This window comes from Excalfactoria chinensis, chromosome 1, assembly GCF_039878825.1.
Source record: "Excalfactoria chinensis isolate bCotChi1 chromosome 1, bCotChi1.hap2, whole genome shotgun sequence".
Lineage (NCBI taxonomy): Eukaryota > Metazoa > Chordata > Aves > Galliformes > Phasianidae > Excalfactoria > Excalfactoria chinensis.
The window spans coordinates 127,954,794-127,972,383 of NC_092825.1; the positions used below are offsets into that span (position 1 = coordinate 127,954,794).

The 17,590-nt window shown below is 41.8% G+C and overlaps 1 protein-coding gene across 1 annotated transcript in view; it reads left to right on the plus strand.

Annotated features, from left to right (window-relative positions):
- The window catches only part of NCK2 (NCK adaptor protein 2), a 132,130-nt gene that overhangs the window by 24,022 nt on the left and 90,518 nt on the right, over positions 1 to 17,590 (plus strand). The gene's annotated exons all lie outside the window — the stretch shown is intronic.

The window sequence follows — 17,590 nt, forward strand, 5'->3', positions numbered from 1 at the left end:
TTTGTTGTGAATCAGAGTAAATACCGAGACAGCTGGTGCACCACAGGAGTCTGTGGCTGACAAAACTTCAGTGTAAGAAGCCTTATTAAGTGGTACACGTGGCAGTCCTGATCTTGAGGGTGGTTGGAGCATAGCAGCAGGCTCAGCTGGAGCATCAGCCTCCGATCAATAGTAATAGAGCAGTCCTTTCTGCACTTGTTATTGTACTGTATCACATGAGTAATATAGCTGGGGCACCATGAAAGGGCAATTTGGTTTCTTTTGTCACATAAATTTTCAGGGAAATTATGGTCATTTTCAATTAGATAGATATGAGTGCCATATCATACACTAACTAGTCTTATCCTATCTTTCAAGCCAATAAATTTCATGTTAATGCTTAAAAGGCGAGACAGCTTCTATTAACAAACTTGAGCACCAGGGAATGATGGTTAAAGGCAGAAAAACATCGTGATTGAGAGCAGTGCAATAGATGGTGCTTTCTAACAGCTTGCAGCTTTACAACTGCCTGTGCTGTGAGGTCTTTAGTTCAGACTTCCCCCACACATAAAAGACTACAAAGCATGATCTGCCTCAGACAAACAGGTATGATGAGAAAGGGTGAAAATCCCAAGGGTAACATGTGATTTTGCTGCAGGGTTGCTTTTACTTTACTCTCTGAAAGAAAGACAAAGTAGTGAAGAGCAGTTCTGCTATTTGTGAACTCCTGCAGGACAAACAACCCAATGCACAACAGGCCGGTTTCTCCTGCTTTGCTTAACCCTGTGCAGGTGGCAGCCTCTTAAGCATGAAAAGCTCAGCTTAGAAACGACTGCTTGGCTTGAACAAGAGAAGCAGGATGGAATTCAGTGAGAATAATTTCTTACCTTGGAGTCAGCCTGCTTTTAGTTCTGAGTACCTCAAAGTAGACCAGGTTATGCCACCTTCTCTGTGAGCCATTACTGCAACAAATAAAGTGGGCTCTCCTTGAACTGAAATACTGCTCAGTCTAGACAAAATCCAAATCATTTACGCTGCCTCTTTCTGAGCTGGATAATTTGGTACATTCCCAAAATGAAAATAAAATCGAATAAAATACTGTATTAAATCAGTCAGATTTCATTATGAACAGCATTTTTAATTTAGGGAAATGAGACTATGTTTGAAAACTTTCCATATTAATATAATATCTCCATGCCAAATTCATAAATGTGTAAGAGCAGTGACTTAGAAATAAATTATTCTATTCAGCAAGAGTGTAGTCTACCGTGCTTCCAATTAGTAAAGGTAGAGGAAACGCAGGAACCTTGTGAGAAGGCATCACCTAACACAACTACAACCAGAGAAATGGTTGCATAGAGGTGAAGCAAAGTCTGCAGCCATGAACTGAGCAGACAACAGTTCTAGAGATGCCACAGGGCACCACCAGCTACCCAGCTGGCCCCTTACCCTGCTAATGCATCCACAGCAGTGCCTTTAAGGGATTAAACCAGCAAATTAATCTATGTGCTTCTGAGCTCGGATGGCATTTTAGAGTACCTCTACAAGGTTGCTTTCAACCCAAACTTATAGATATTGGATGACATAGCCTGTCACATTAAATGTGTCTCAGGATGTTCTGTCCACAATATGACCTGAAGCATTTTCTTCAGAGAGGCTGATATGTTTCAACTCGACACCATGGCGCGAAGTGCCATGCTTGATTGAATAACTTGTCTCTACTGTTAAAATGCAAAAAAGAAGTTAGACAAGCGTTTAGAAGCTTTGCCATTAAATAGTTTTCTTGTCAATTGATCTACCTTGCTCGGGGAAGACAACTACTAGATCTATCAATTGCCGGTGAAAAACTGGGAGCAGGTCTTAATCAGTTAAGCAGGGAAGCACTGCTTGACAGCTCCCTTCGGGATGAGCCTCATTTGGGGCCTGACTACTCAGCAGGATTAGCAACTTCAAGCACCAGAAAGTTGACCTTAAACAAAGGTGAGCTCACATCTGCAAAATGTCAGTGGAACAGCACCATGAGATAGAGCTGCGTGAACCTCTCTCCTCTCCCCCGCTGAGAGCTGTAAGAACATTTTTCTTTCTTTTTCTTTTCTTTCCCCCTGACGAGTCTCACAAAGCTTTTAAGCAGCTTAATTGTTTCCTAAACCTGTCTTTTCTCTTTTGGCTTATGCTTTATAGTCCCGCATTTTGTGTGCCTCGTGTTGTCCTGCTTGAGTTCTGTGAGTGCTGTGCCTGGGCTGAGCCAGGACTGTATTGGCTGCTGGGCTGCAATGGCATGCCGTTACTTCACCAGGGTGAAAGGACTGCCCAAACAAAACCTCACATCTTGAGAAATCTTTCACCCATTTTATGTATAAGGCTCCCTAAAACTTCCACTCACTCCTCACAGCTCTCTACTAAAAATATGGCTTCTTTGTGCAGTTAGGTTTGTGAATGTGGGTACAGAAAGCACCTGGAGACAGCCAAAACTGAGCCCACTTCTCTTCCACATGAACTACTCATGGCAAAAATGCTGCCATCCCTGTAACTGTGCACAGCCATTCAAATCTGCTCCACTTTCAGTTCATGAAAATAGAGCAACTCTCCCCCCACTCCCTGAGCTCTGCCCCAAGTGCTTTCAACATACCATGTAACTAATTACTATGCTTAAAGGCAATGTGGCAGTCAGTCGGATGCTGTCCTTCAAGTAAAAACAGATTCAAGCAGTGGGTCTACGTGAAATTCATGAGGTTCAATAAATCCACATGCAGGGTCTTGCAACTAGGCCGTGGCAACCCCTGCTATCAGTTCAAGCTGGGGGATGTAAAGGTGGAGCACAGCCCTATCAAAAAGAACTTTAGGGTACAGGTGGATGGTAAGCTGGATGTGAGCCAACAATGTGTTCTCACAGTTCAGAAAGTCAACAATATTCTGGGCTTCATCAAAAGAAGCGTGGCCAGCAGGGCAAGGGAGGTGATCCTGCACCTCTACTCTGAATTGGTGAGGCCTCACCTGGAGTACTTCTTCTTCCAGGTGTGGAGTCCTCAGTACAGATAAGACATGGACCTGCTGGAGTGTGTCCAGAGGAGAGCCACGAAAATGATCCAAGAGATGGATCACCCTGCTTTAGAAGGGATCTGGAATCAATGATCTCAGGAGGTCCCTTCCAACCCATGCAATTCTGTGATTCTGTGATTTAGATTGGATGTAAAGAAGAGGTTTTTTACAGTAAAGGTGATGAGCCACTGGCAGAGGCTGCCCAGAGAGGTGGTGGATGCCCCATCCCTGGAGTCACTCAAGATCAGACTGGACAGGGCTCTGACTAACCTGATCCAGCTGTAGGTGTCCCCGTTCATTTCAGGAGAGTTGGAATAGATGGCTTTTAAAGATACCTTCCATCTCAAAGGATTCTATGATCCTAAGAAAGTCCATGCTACAAGGGAACACAGCAAAATGTAAAAAATGAATATGTTCCCACTTTTCAAAGCTACAGAAAAAATGCTGGTGAAGATTCAGAGATGCAGAGGATTGATAAATCTTTACATATGTACTTATACATAATATTTGTCACCCTCACAATCAGTATGAGCTTCATTTAAGTGGAACCAAATCATCCAAGTATTTATTTCAATTACAGCTGGGTGGATTCAGGCCGTAAAGTTTACATGTCCAGTTTTATTTTTCTAATGTTCTGCTGGGATCCATACTCCAGAATAATTAAAGTTGCAGGAAACAGCATTCACTGCGGGTGTGCTCCAGTAAATCTGAAAATCCGATGCCTGTAAATATAAGCTGAGAGATGGGAAAACAAATTGTCACTCTACCAAATTGAAATTCAGTTGTACCCCAGTTAATGAAAGTGTCATCCCTGGTACCAACGGCTGTACCTGACTGCCAGCAATACCATGGAATTCAGACAGAAGCTGAGTGTAGCTGAGAAATCGAATTGCCACTCTGTGGAGGGAATCTCTGTTGGCTGTCCCACTGCCTTTTTATGAACTGATGAGGAAGGTGTGACCTTGGGGAGTCAGGGGCTGCAGGCAGTGGGCAGCCCTCAGCCCAGTCCCAAGGCAGCAGGCTCTGGGCATTTGCAACAAAGGACCCTGGAGGAAGCTCAGGCGCAAAACAGAAATGTTTCTGCTCCCCGTTCAGGGTGAAATAATTGCCTGAATGCATGCAAGGAAATCCTCTCCTCAGAGGAGCTTCAGGGATATGACAGAAGGCCTGCTCCACTTCTGCCAAAGATAAAGATAATTTCTCCTCCTTTCTGCTATTTCTTGCGGAGAAAGCCCTGAATTTTTTTCCAAGACATGACAGCGGTGCTTATTAGGATGCGATGAGGAAAGAAATTGGCTGAGGGTTTTTATTTTGGGCTACCGCGGGGCTTTTTCTAGCAGAGGAGCCGTGTCAGCAATTTTGGTGACTTTATCCCCACTCTGCTGAGGCTGATGCTGCTCACACAGCACACCCGCCTGCAAGGTTCTGCTGAGAGAAACCTGCCCTCATGTTTGGTGTGAGCTGCAGGCACGTTCCATAAGCTGCCTGCCCCATTTTCTTGGCACTTCGGTGTCAGACTGACTGCTCTCTTCCCCTTGCGAAAGTTCCATGGTTGGGTTGGCATTTAAACACCATGTATATATAATTGCATTGATGTACAGGTATAAGCAAACGTATGAAAGCATGGATTTATAGATGTGTATTTACACACACTGGACAGAGATTTCAGATATCAGACAGTGCATCTACCTGTATGATCATGTAGCAATATCTATGTATTGTAATATTTATAATGAGGAGCTTCACTGAAAATACTCCCTCTTTACCTCCATTTTAATTTTTATGTATTGTTCCTTCTCTCACTTCTTCATTTCTCCTTTTTCAAATGTATCGTCTAATAAATAGAGATTGTAATTGCCTTGGAACAAATTATTCGGTGATATATGCCAAAGGATGATAAAAAATCTTTTGAATGTTTGGATATAATGGGGAAGCACCTCAACATTTACATTGTGTCCTTCACCAGCAGCGTTCATCTCACATCTCTGCAGTTTAATGCAAGGACATCACTGTGCTTACATGATATCTTATGAAGACGCAATTCGTAAACATATATGCAGTTGAAAAAGAAAGATGAAAATAATGTAGATATTTCTCATCATACTTAAATACCTCAACTCAAGCATGTTTTTTGCATGGATATGTGTGTTTTATTCCTGTATGTATCAGCGAGCCTTCCTATAAGTGCATATGTGTGGGAGTAAGGGATGTGATTATGTATTTGCATACCATTCCACATGAATGTAGACTGAAACTGAAAACATGGAGGGAATTATACAATCTATTTTTAAAGCCCGCATTACTGCAAATGTTGCTTCATCAAGCTTTTACCATAGCTGATTAATTATGTAGAATGAATGGTGATGAGTTCTTATCTTCTGATCTTCTGTCTCTGCACCGTAGAAAAAACTTGAGCCAGGTTGCTCTGGGACACTTGCAGGCAGGTGCTCAGACAGACAGTGCAGTAAGTACCGCAGTGTTATTTTCTATCCTCCGGACATCCTGCAGATACCAGTAAGTCTTCTCATGCATGAGATTATTGATCTCTATGACAGTAAGAAAAGATGAAAAGGTCAATTTTAAAAATGACAACAGTAGGGACCACTTGTTATGACAACAGCTAATGTTGGAAATTTGTGCCATCGCCTTTAGAGAAGGTCTTAGTTATATTAACAATATTGATTTACTGTGAGAAGATGGTGTTTTCCTATCTTTTCATCTTCATACTGCCTCTATCCAGGACTCCCAGCACAAAGCTGCTATTAGTTTTCATAGCTACCAAACCCCTAATTTTCTTCTTTTCCAACATGTGAGCTACTTGCATCAGCCCACCTGCAGTACGGATACCTCAGCAGGCACAGACAGGATCAGCAGTACTGATAGAGTAGGGCGCAATCGGATAAGAAAAGCGGCCAGCAGGGTATGTGGCTGTTTTTAACAGGGGAAGTAAAGAATAGCTATGGCGGTCATGTGGTAGAAAAGCAAGAGCCTGGCTGGAGGAAAAGGAGTCTGAGAAATCCCAGGGCTTACAACCTCAGAACTTGGGAATACTGGGTACAGAGGGCACCCACCCCAGAGAGACGTCTTTGGCATGACAGCTACAGCTACTGCAAATATAAGGCATAGCTTAGCTGTGGGCACAGCTGCATCATGATTCAGATAATAAAGAGTACTAGTGCTGCCAGCCATTTTAACTTTAATGTGAGCTTCATAATAGTTCTTAAAACCTCACTGTTAGAGTTGTCCTGACACAAAAATCTTCCTCCCTCCCTCCCTCCCTTCCTTTCTCCCTTCCTTTCTCCCTTCCTTTCTCCCTTCCTTTCTCCCTTCCTCACTCCCTCCCTTCCTCCCTCCCTTCCTTCCTCCCTTCCTCCCTTCCTCCCTTCCTCCCTTCCTCCCTTCCTCCCTTCCTCCCTTCCTCCCTTCCTCCCTTCCTCCCTTCCTCCCTTCCTCCCTTCCTCCCTTCCTCCCTTCCTCCCTTCCTCCCTTCCTCCCTTCCTTCCTTCCTTCCTTCCTTCCTTCCTTCCTTCCTTCCTTCCTTCCTTCCTTCCTTCCTTCCTTCCTTCCTTCCTTCCTTCCTTCCTTCCTTCCTTCCCTCTTCAGTCCCTCCCTCCATCCCTTTCTTCTTTTCTCTCTCCTCCTTTGCTCTCCCTCTTCTCTCCCTCTTCTTATCTTTCTTTCTCACCCCAGTGCTGTAAAAAGCATAAAAGAATGGTCTGCATTCTCAGAGGACCCAATTACAAATAAAAGCTTACTTCTATGCTTCCTTGACCTCCCATGCACCTTTTATAAACAGTATCACATAGTTGTATACAGAAAAGATGGTCTAGAGTTCCTAGTGTTTTGGGGTTTGATGAAGTCAAAATTCTTCCAGAGATGTCAGCCTTGAGTTATTTCTGTTGAACAGAAGGGAATTAGGTATGTGAGAGTACTAGGACAGTTTGATGCTGTTACTCACAGCGAGTCAAATTCAAGTAGCCAAAACAAAAAATATCTGTGTAGGAGATGGCCTCTGATAACCAGAGGTTTTAGATTAGATATTTAGCACAGGAGTGAAGAGGTGTGGAATTAAATTGGAAAGATATTAATAAAACTAGTGACCATGGTGCAATGGAGCATTTGAGTGATCAAGCAAATATGAGTTTATAAGAAAGTCGGAGAACTCTAAAAGAAACCTCATTTGCAGCATATCTGTCTGCAATCCTTCTGATAGAGAAAACAAAATGGAGACAGAAACTGCCTGTGTGCTTTAGAAGGACTGCCTGTCAGACTCGATTAAAGTCCACAGGAAAATACAAAACCAGCAAGAAAATAGAATGAGTAAAGGATAGCCAAAGGGGCACCAGATAAAATGAATACTGTACCGAAGAGGAAACAGACCTCTTTCTAAAGAGGGAAGTGAAATAAATTGTTACAAAATATGAATAATACAGAACTATTTTCAAACTTTTTTCTTTGCAGAAAGAAAAATGAAGATGGAGTGCTGGCAATTAAGAAGTATTGATAACATTTTAGGTGTTGATGAAAAAGCGTGCAAAAAAAATATTTGTTAAATTAACTGCCCTGACTAAATTCATCCATAATATTGAAGGAAATTTTATTGAATTGCCTATTATTTCTTATGTCTCAGAGAAAAGGGAAAATACACTAAGACAGGGAAAATTCAGCTTGCCAGTTTAATCAGGGAGGCGTGATGTAGGTATTGAATGTCACATTATAATCAGCAGCAATGTAAGGCTTCATTCAGCTCTCACATAGGGGCATGGCCTAATGGCCTCAGAGGATGTGAGATACATGCTGGGGTCTGACAGATGTGCCACAGAAAGTACAGGGAGCCCATGTCCCTCTGGAACACAGAGCTGGAGGCCAGACAGGATGGGACCTGTCTCAAGTACCTCATAGTGCTCCAGGTATCTTCAATTAACCAACTGAGCTGAGAGGCTGGAACAGGAGTTATCTTCAAGGAGAGCTCCAAATGTCTGTCTTCACACCAGCTAGATGTTAAATCTCCTACTGTATTCCCCCAGTGGACAAACAAATCAGTACAATTACTGACAGCTAAAAATCATGTCTAAAATGATGTCAGCCAGTTTTTATTTGTGCATGGTGAAACCACTTTTCAGGGACAACAGTCAGAAATGCCGCATGGCCACAAATTATGAGTTTCTAAGAATACCCTACAAAAAGCCCAATGTGCTGTTGTTCCCCTTAAGTCTGCCAGATTGCCTTTAAGTCTGTGTCCTGCATTGGGGTTTGCTAGGGAGAGGTGGTTCTATTTAAGAGCCAAATCCACATCATTATCTAAATGCCCAATCACAAATATGGTGCAGTGGGGCTAGACTGTGACCTCCTCTGTATGCTGCCTTCTTGGTGCAAAACAAATCACAGCTCCTTCCACCCTGGAGCTGTGTGGAGTGGGTTGACACGAGCAAGGACTGATTAGGCTTTGGAAGAGAGCTGGCTGGTGAAGATACAAGGGTGCTCAATCAGAGGGGAAACAGAGAAAAGCCTCCTTCAACAGCTCTGAAACATAACAGTGCGGCTCTATCACTTCTGCTGAGGTGTGAGGTAAATAAATGCCAAAGAGAGAGGGAGGATTCCTCTGAGAGAGATGTGAGTGCCTCTGGAGGATGGTCAGGATGAAGAGATGAAGGTGAGCATCTGATCAGGAGTTCCATGAGGATGACATCTGTGAAATTACAGGAAGGAATTTGGAAAAACTCACTTCTTGTGTACAGAGGAAGCAACAGTGCGTTGTAAGGCAGATCTCTCATAGGTGATAACTGTACCCCAGTGGTGAGATGTTCACGCTGTAGTTTAACACAAGTCACAGCTCTGGCAGATGCACAAATAGGCTCTGTGTGCACCTTAATTATGATGTTATTTTCATCTGTCCCTATAATGCAAGTTTATGTAAGGTGCCTGGTAAGAACTTGTTAAAGTCTAGCTTAAACAATCCTTAAGAAACATGATAGTTACTTTTTAATAAAATTCTGAAGTACTCCTTTACAGTCAGCATGACTTAATTTTCAAGTGTTTCTACAATACAGTGCAGCACTTCTCAATGTGACTTGGGAATTCATGTAGTTATCTTATAACCAGCACAGACTGGGGTCAAGAATGTGACCGTCCACTATGAATAGTTCCCACTAACAGCTTCAGTACATATATATTTTTAGAACTACTTATTTTTGGCTTAATGCATCTGGTGGTGGGGTAACTGGACTTTTTTCCTCTTCCTGTGCCCACTTTCCTTTTAAAAAGTGTGGAATGCTGTCTACTCATGGTGTGATAAAAGGCATTTGACATTTGTTTTCCCTTACAGATGAGAAAAGGGTGAGTTTGATATCTATGTATCTGTGTGTTTGCCTGTCCATTTATTATCTGAATATTCAATGACAGAATCTGCGCAAGCAAATGAGGTACAAAACTATACAGACCTATTGAAAAAAAATGGGGCGTGTGTGGGTGTGTGCATCTAAATATTTTAGAAGCTGAACAGTCACCCTGGAGAACTTTAGGTTAGAGATAGGCAAATCATATGTCCATTTGAATCTTCACGTAAGCAAAGGCTTAGAGTTGAATAGACGTAAAACCACTTGGAGGCAGTGGATGTGCTGGCACCCTGTGTCTCCTTCCTGAAGCAATGTGCTCAATGGGGCTTCCTGCTTTTGCAGCTGTGAAAAAATAATAAATAAATAAAATAAAGCAGCCACAAGGTCAGACTGGGCTGAGATCCTAACTAAAAATGTTGTTAATGATCTGTTTAAGTACTGCACTACAACAAATGTTAGCAGTGGCATCATTGCTGAAAGAGCTACATCTACAGATTTGCCTGGGGAAGCTTCAATGAAACAACTGAGGCACCAGGGGGTTTTCCGGAGCCCAAGACTGAGGTTTTCAAAGCTGCAGTTTTTCACTTAGGCATCTACATTGAAACTTAAAAAAAAAGACTAAAAATTCTTCTGAACCTGGAGATTTCTCTTTGTCATCTATGATGCTACAGTTAAAGGAACAAAGCGACAACACCATTAAATGGGCTGCCAAAGGCTAGTCTAAGGTTGTACCACAGACAGAAAGTGTGGACTCAGGCACTTGCTGTGGCTGAGCCTGAAGCATCACTTGTTTTCCAGACTGGCCTGGCCTCAAATTTCAAGAGACCTCTTGGAGATTCACAGATGACTAATATTTCAGTGCCAGGTCTTGCACTGGTGTGACATTGATTGGTGCTTGGCTGAACATGAGCCGACAGTATGCCCAGGTGACCAAGAGGGCCAATGGCATCCCGGCTTGTACCACCCTCAATACCAACCTGAAGAGAGCTTATGGCAAGGTAGGGATCAACTTCTGTATAAGTTGTGATAGGACTAGAAGGAATGGCATGAAGTTGTGTCAGGGGAGGTTCAGGTAGGATATTAAAAAAAAAATTCTTCTCTAGTAGAGTGGTCATAAGCTGGAACGGGCTGCACAGGGATGTGGTGGAATCATCATCTCTGGAGGTGTTTAAGAAATGTTTACATGTAGTATTAAGGGACATGGTTTAGTGGGGAAAAATGGTGGTAGGTGAATGGTTGGATTGGGTGATCTTGGAGGTCTTTTTCAACCCTGATGATGCTATGATTTTATGATTACCTCCTGGCTTCCTTGTTGTAGTTAGTCCTACCATGAGGCTGGTCTTCCATATTCACTTAAGCTACTGCCAGCACTGGAACATTCCTTTTTAATTAACGAGGAGTTGATGATCTCTTACGTTTATCTACAGGCAGTTTTGTTACTTTTCAGTAAGTGCAGGCCTGAAGTGATGCAAAGCCACTGCATCTAATGGCGGCTGTGTCTGTTCATCTCCTCCAATGGCAGGCTGGGCTGTGACATGGGGCAGGAGGGGAGGAGAAGGATGTGCTCAGCTGCGCTGTGAGCAACATGCATGGCTAACAGCAACTCCTGGAGCCAGGTCCAGCAAACCCCTCTGAAAGACAAACAATCATATAGCAGCTTTTTGCATGACACACCTACAAGAGAGCATTCCAGAGATGCTGGCAGATTATCACGGTGATTCTTGATGGATTTCTGTCAAAAATTGCACATTTCTTTTTTCCTTTAACAATAGAGATTTTTCTGTTTTGTTTGCTATCTTGAAGAAGTATCCCAGGAACACCTTTCCCTTTCAGTCCTTCCCTTTCAGTTCCTGCTCATTTTTATTGGGATAGAGGAGAAGAAAGAGAGGAGAGGAGAGGAGAGGAGAGGAAAGGAGAGGAGAGGAGAGGAGAGGAGAGGAGAGGAGAGGAGAGGAGAGGAGAGGAGAGGAGAGGAGAGGAGAGGAGAGGAGAGGAGAGGAGAGGAGAGGAGAGGAGAGGAGAGGAGAGGAGAGGAGAGGAGAGGAGAGGGAATGCACCTCTCCACCTGTATTTCCCAATGGTAGTGTCTGAGCTGGCACATATCAAGACCAGAAGTACAGTAGACTGGCTTCATTATAGAGCATAGAAGCTGGAGCATGCTTATATAAGACTGTGAACTAGAAACTATGTACTTCCTTGTTTTGTTTTCTTTTGGGATTGCTAAGTAGCTTGCCTTGTGTATTATGGTGCCATTGAATCAAGCAGTTCTCTGGTTCAGCCCCTGCTGAGAGTTGTTGGTGCAACGAGACAAACAGCAAATGACCCAGCCTGGTTGATCCAGAGAAGCTATCCATACCTATAAAGGTCTGCAGGAGGGTTGAATCATCCTAGAGCATCAAAGCACATTAGAGTTGGCTTTGAGCTATTGGCGTTACAACCAGTACATCATCACCGTGCAACTTTTCTGTCTAGAAAGTCTCTAAACCACCGAGGTTGGGAAGAACTGTGGAAGAAGTAAACAAGCCCAAGCCATGTTATATACTCTCAATGGTCCCCGTGGGCAGCACCTGTGCAGGTGCCCCTTCTCTATGTGTCCTTGCCCCGCTGATCCCAGAGCTGCTGATCTGTGTCCATGAGGCCATCCCTGCTTCTGTGCATGGGAGGAATGTGCTCTGACCGGAGAAGATGCCTCCATGTACAGATTTCAGAAAGTATGTTTTCCTCATCAGTAAACAAACTATGAGTCATTGGCAGTCACATGGGAGAAGATGAGATTACAAAGAATGTATAAGCAAATAAATTAGCTCCCTTTAGTCATGGCAACAACTCAGCGTTTCCACCCAAGTGTTTTATTCCAATTTGTCTTTCTTGCTTTATTTTTGTAAGGCTGTTGCCCTTCTATGTTGGGAAATTCTAATAGAGTTTGTTCAGAAGTTTTTCAAAATGCAGTTCTTGTGTAAGACCACATTTGGAGACCTGGTCTTTATTTTTTGACACTTAAGTGCTAGGGGATAGTTGTGGGGAAGGAACAGAGAGGCAACCCTCTCGTCCCTGATGATGCTGCAGGTGTTGGTGTGACATTTGCCACTCAACATGGGAAAGGAGCTATTTCCCTATGGATTGTCTCTGTTCATCCCCCACCCCAAATGTGGATGTGTGAATCTCTATCTGTAGAAAAAGCTTTTGAGGTTTGCTGATCCCTGTCCTCAAGCACAGATGTTGGAATACTGCAGTCCCAAGAACCATGCCTCTCTGGGGACATCTCTATTTAAAAACACAGTTCTGTACCAATCTGTTTCCATTACATCAGCATTTTAGACTAGTTGATGCAAAGTGATCTGTTTTCCACAGACCCTGGAAACACAGAAATCTTGTGAGAGAGCTTGGTGTCTCTCCTTGTTTGAAGTTCTGTTCTTTCAAAGGTGATGTCCTGATAATAGATTGCAAATAGTCTAAAAATAACGTAAGCTCTTGAATGAATTGAATATCTATTACATCTCCTCTAACATCAGGCTATGTCAGAAATACTCGCCAATGCGTGGAAAGTCGGAAATTTTTGGAATCCCTTTTTGATTTAAATACCTTTTAATACAGCCCTCATCTATAGGATACCACAAGTGGATGGTACATTTTTCACTAAAATGGGAGAAAAAAAAATTCAGAGGCCATTCTAGAATTAATAACTTGTTATATATTAGTAATGATAATAATAATAATGAAGTTACTACAACTGCTTTCATATCTGAACTATGTTGTTGAATACACTTCTTCTAACTGTAGAGCTCAACGCTAATCCAAGCCATCCAAGCAGTGGTATATTCGTGGTAGAGGGGACTGAAGAAGTATGCGAGCAGCCAACAACCATAATATAAATTGGCACAGGCTGCCCAGTGAGGTGGTGGGGTCACCATCCCTGGAGGTGCTCATGAACTGTGTGGATATGGCACTGAAAGACATGGTCAGTGGACATGATTAGTGATGGGGATGGGCTGGTGGTTGGAGTAGATGATGTGAGGGGTCTTTTCCAACTGCAGTGATTCTATGATTCTAAGAAATCTCATCATACTCTAAATGAATCAGCTTGATTTTTTTATTTTATCTCTCAGGCCACTTTCTCCTTTTGTTCCACTACATATCACTTATTTCCAATGGCAACATTTTATCGAAAATATTGTTTTCAGTCATTGAGAACAGATGACGTGAAGGAAAGAGAAAGAGAACAGTAACATGGAACGAGGTTTAGCCCCTGTGAACATTATCAGCCAGTGCAGTGATTGCTAACATGGCAGGTAATGGGCCTGCAGCTGTCTCTTCCCTGCTGTTTAGACAAAGAGCCCTCTTTTTCCTGGTCTTGTAAAGATCTTTAGGCTGCAATAAATTAAAACTACCCTGCTAAACTCTCAAGGCTCTCAAAACTGGGAGACATTGTTAGTAAAGGTTTAAACTGGGGACATAACAGATTATTCATGCAGGAAACTTAAAAGGCTAGGGAATTTGTTCCAGTATGGTAGATAACTTTTTCATTATCAGCGGTAGCAATAATCATAATCTTAGTTCTGTGGTTCAGTTTATGGCGGTCATAATTTATGATGAAAGACTTTACACTTAACAGTAAAAGTGAGGGGACAGCAAAATTCTGTCAAAGGTAATTAACTCCAGGGATGTAGAGCTGAAGGCCACACAGACAAGCATAGGATGAACAAAGAGAAAAATCTATGTGGATGACAAGTTTTATACTCTTTCTTCTAGCAGGTCAGCCTTAAGGTGTCTTTTTATTTATTTATTCATTTATTTATTTATTTTTAATTGACACTCTTTATGAATCAGTTTAAATACTACAACCCCATATTTTGTTCCTGTTGTTGATGATGATAAGGACATCTGACAACGAAATATGAACAAGAACAGGTCAGGCGGAGCAATATGTGGGTGAGAGCACTTCCTCTGCACAGAGCAGGGTAAGACAGACTGTGTGTAAACAAGTGATGATTCATTGTCTTTCCTTTGACTGAAAAGAGCTAATTTGGCTCTAAATCCTCCATGCTTCTTCAGTTCTGAGCGCAGCGCTGATTCCCCAGCACTCTGAGATGCCTTCCTGGCAGACTGCAGCTGTTGTAACCCTCGGAAGGGACCAGACTGAATAAATCACAGCTCCTGCTTTACTGTTTGTTGTTTGCTTTTATTTTGATGGTTTTTTTTTGTTTGTTTGTTTTGTTTTGTTCTTTTTTTTCTTTTTTTTTTTTCCTTCTTTCAGGGATGGGAAGTAGATCTTTATAAAGGAGTCTCACAGAGAAAAAATAAATTAATTCTTTCGAGGCAATTCATCTCATTTGAGCTGTTCATTTAATAGAGAGGAAAGAGATTAAAAAACAACTCTCCAAAGGCTGGCTCTGGTAGAGCAAGCAGCTTAGATGTTACCCATCTTTGCTTGTCAAGATCTAATGCTATTAGTCCCCTCGCTGCTGTACAACACATACGTGGGGTTAGTAGTTAAGGGATAGATATTATTTAGATTATAGACAAGGTAGGAAATTGAAGGCTGAGTTTATTTATTTATTTATTTATTGTCTACGTCTGAACTGTCAAAAGCACTTCAAGCATAAGTATTTTAATTCTTATTTTATGAATGTAAAATGGTTTATCTTCCTGTTGAGACAGCAAATGGGAGCAGTGGAATCAGGAGCTTTGTGGAGAATTTCATCTCTAGTAACGAACTGCTTCCTGATCAAAGACAACACTCCTAACTGCTGTATGCCATAATTTCTTTGTCCTAGATGTAGCTCTATATAAAGTTCCCCTGCCTCATGGGAAACTCAGGCAATGAGCGGAAGTGTATGTATGGAAAATACTATATTAGTGCTGCTATCACTGATATTTAGGCTGATGTTTTCTAGCATAAGTATCCAAAACACTTTCCTCACTATTTTCTTTGCCACTTATATGTGGCCCATCCAGGCAGAGTCAATCAAGCAGTGCTTTGAAAGAGATAGTAAAGTCACCCGAAAGACCAAAGTTCTTTTTCTTCATATATTTAAAATCATTTGTAGCTAAGGTTTGTTGGTTTGTTTGTTTGAATAATCTGGTATTTGCAAAAGGTTTGGGACGGTTTTGTATTTTCTATCTTTTGTGTAGCTTAAGGTGGTAAGTAGGATGCAAATGAATCAGCTATTTTCTGAGGCTTTTGGATGGTCTCACAACATAGGCAAAGGTTACTGTTAGGGTTACGCAGAAAATGTAAGAATTTGTGGGCCTGAGAATATTTCTTTTAGTAAGGAAAGTTTATACAGCATATGGAAGAATGACTGCGAGGAAATTCAATTTCTGTAGCTTTCGTATCTCATTTCCTCAGTTACCCCATCCTCCCCTAAGCTCTACTCTTTCTTTAGGAGTCCAGCGCAAATAGGGAAGAAGGTACTGAATGTAATGGTTGGTTTGGGAAATTCTTCCAAAAAGGAATGGTTGTCCATTACGAGTGGCCATGTACTGCATTCATTTCATAGTACTTTTTTGCTCCAGCTGTAAAGACGTGCATACTTAAATAGCCTCTGTTTCTCAAAATACCGTCGTTTGACTGTTTCAGACTAAAATGATGAGTTACATGGGTACTACAGAGGGTTGTGGTGATCCTTCTACCTGTGTGTTTCAGTGTGTAATGTGAGCACTAGACTAAGGATGTACTCACTGCCCCTTCCTCTTCACAGCCTCAAATAAATCCACCAACCAATCTGCCAAACCTGACTCTGCATTATGCCTATCGATGTGGATCTTCCTTCGACGATGACTTTCTTATGAGAAGATGGTCATTCTTTAGATAACTTCTGTTGCACCAATGGTTGTATTATTACTGCTTATGTGCTGCTGTAGATATAGGTGATACTGTAAAGGAAAACATTACAAAATAGAGCTTCGACTGGGACTGCAATTTAAAGTCATGTGAACAATATGAGCCACACTCATAGCCTCACCTACAGAGCTCACTAGTCTAGTTCAGCTGGTTCTCTACCAATCCTCCGTTTTTGATGTGTATGTGTTTCTTCTAAGCAATAAGTTTCTCATTTTACACATGGTTCATCATCCTAATATCTGAACTGGTAAGTACTTAAAAACCTGAAGCACAGTTTTTCTATATATGAATAAGAGATGCATAATTCCAAGGCACATATCAAATGAAGAGATGTCTTCTCTCTTTACCTGCCTGAACTGTGAGAGATCTATCTGTAGTTTATGGTTCTGTTTTACAGCAGATACATTTTATTTCCTCAATAAAAGTGAATACAGAAATCTCTGTTTGTATTTGATTAGTCATTTATATTCTAAATGGCAGCACTGCATCATGTGGAATAGGAAGAAAAATGCCTAAAAAATAACCAGATTTCTTCTTGTATATGAACTATTTCTTCTAAGTCTACCTGCATGTGAACAACAAGCTTGACCACCTTATCAGACATACTGATTACACTGCACACTTAGAAAGCAGTAAATGAATGGAAATGTTGTCAAACTCATTTGTCAAAACATTTGGATGGGGACACATCCTATTCTCTGAAAAAAAAAAAAAAAGAACACTGAGAAGAACATCAAGCAGCAGAAAACAAACTTTGCAGAAGTCCAATCTTCTAGTGATGCTCTGGCACACTGAGTCTTCTGAGAAGGTGGGATTAGCCTGGGATTCCTGTTTGACAGGGTCAGGGCATGGAAAGGAGTAAAGCAAGCCTTAAGCATGCACAGGGCAGGGTTACTTCCTCCTTCCTTCCCTTCCCTACACAGATTTAGGGTCAGTCACATTCCTCCCACTTCTTTGTACTAGAGAATTTAGGAAAATTCATTTGCTAATCCTGCCCCCTCTTCTCTATGTGATCTTCCAATAATTTGGAGATATAGACTCTACCTCCCTCTCTGCACCCATTTTTTACTTTTCATTTTTACCGACAAAATGCTGCTCCCAAAGGATGATGCTTGATGCTTCTTCATTAAATCCACTTCCAGCAAAAGTACATAAAGGATTTGTTCCTAATACAGGAGAATCTGTAAAATAAGACATTTGTGCTAGGTTTTTCCTTGTCTAAATATAACTGTCAGTTGAATCTGAAGAAATTAGATAGCTGCTCAAATAACACAGAAAACTAGGGAGAACGGGAAGGTTGGTTCCTCAGTCACAAATCACCAACATCTTGCTGTCAGCAGCCATGCAATGGCTTGAGGAAATCCCTGAGGGTTTGACTAGCATGGCTCACAGC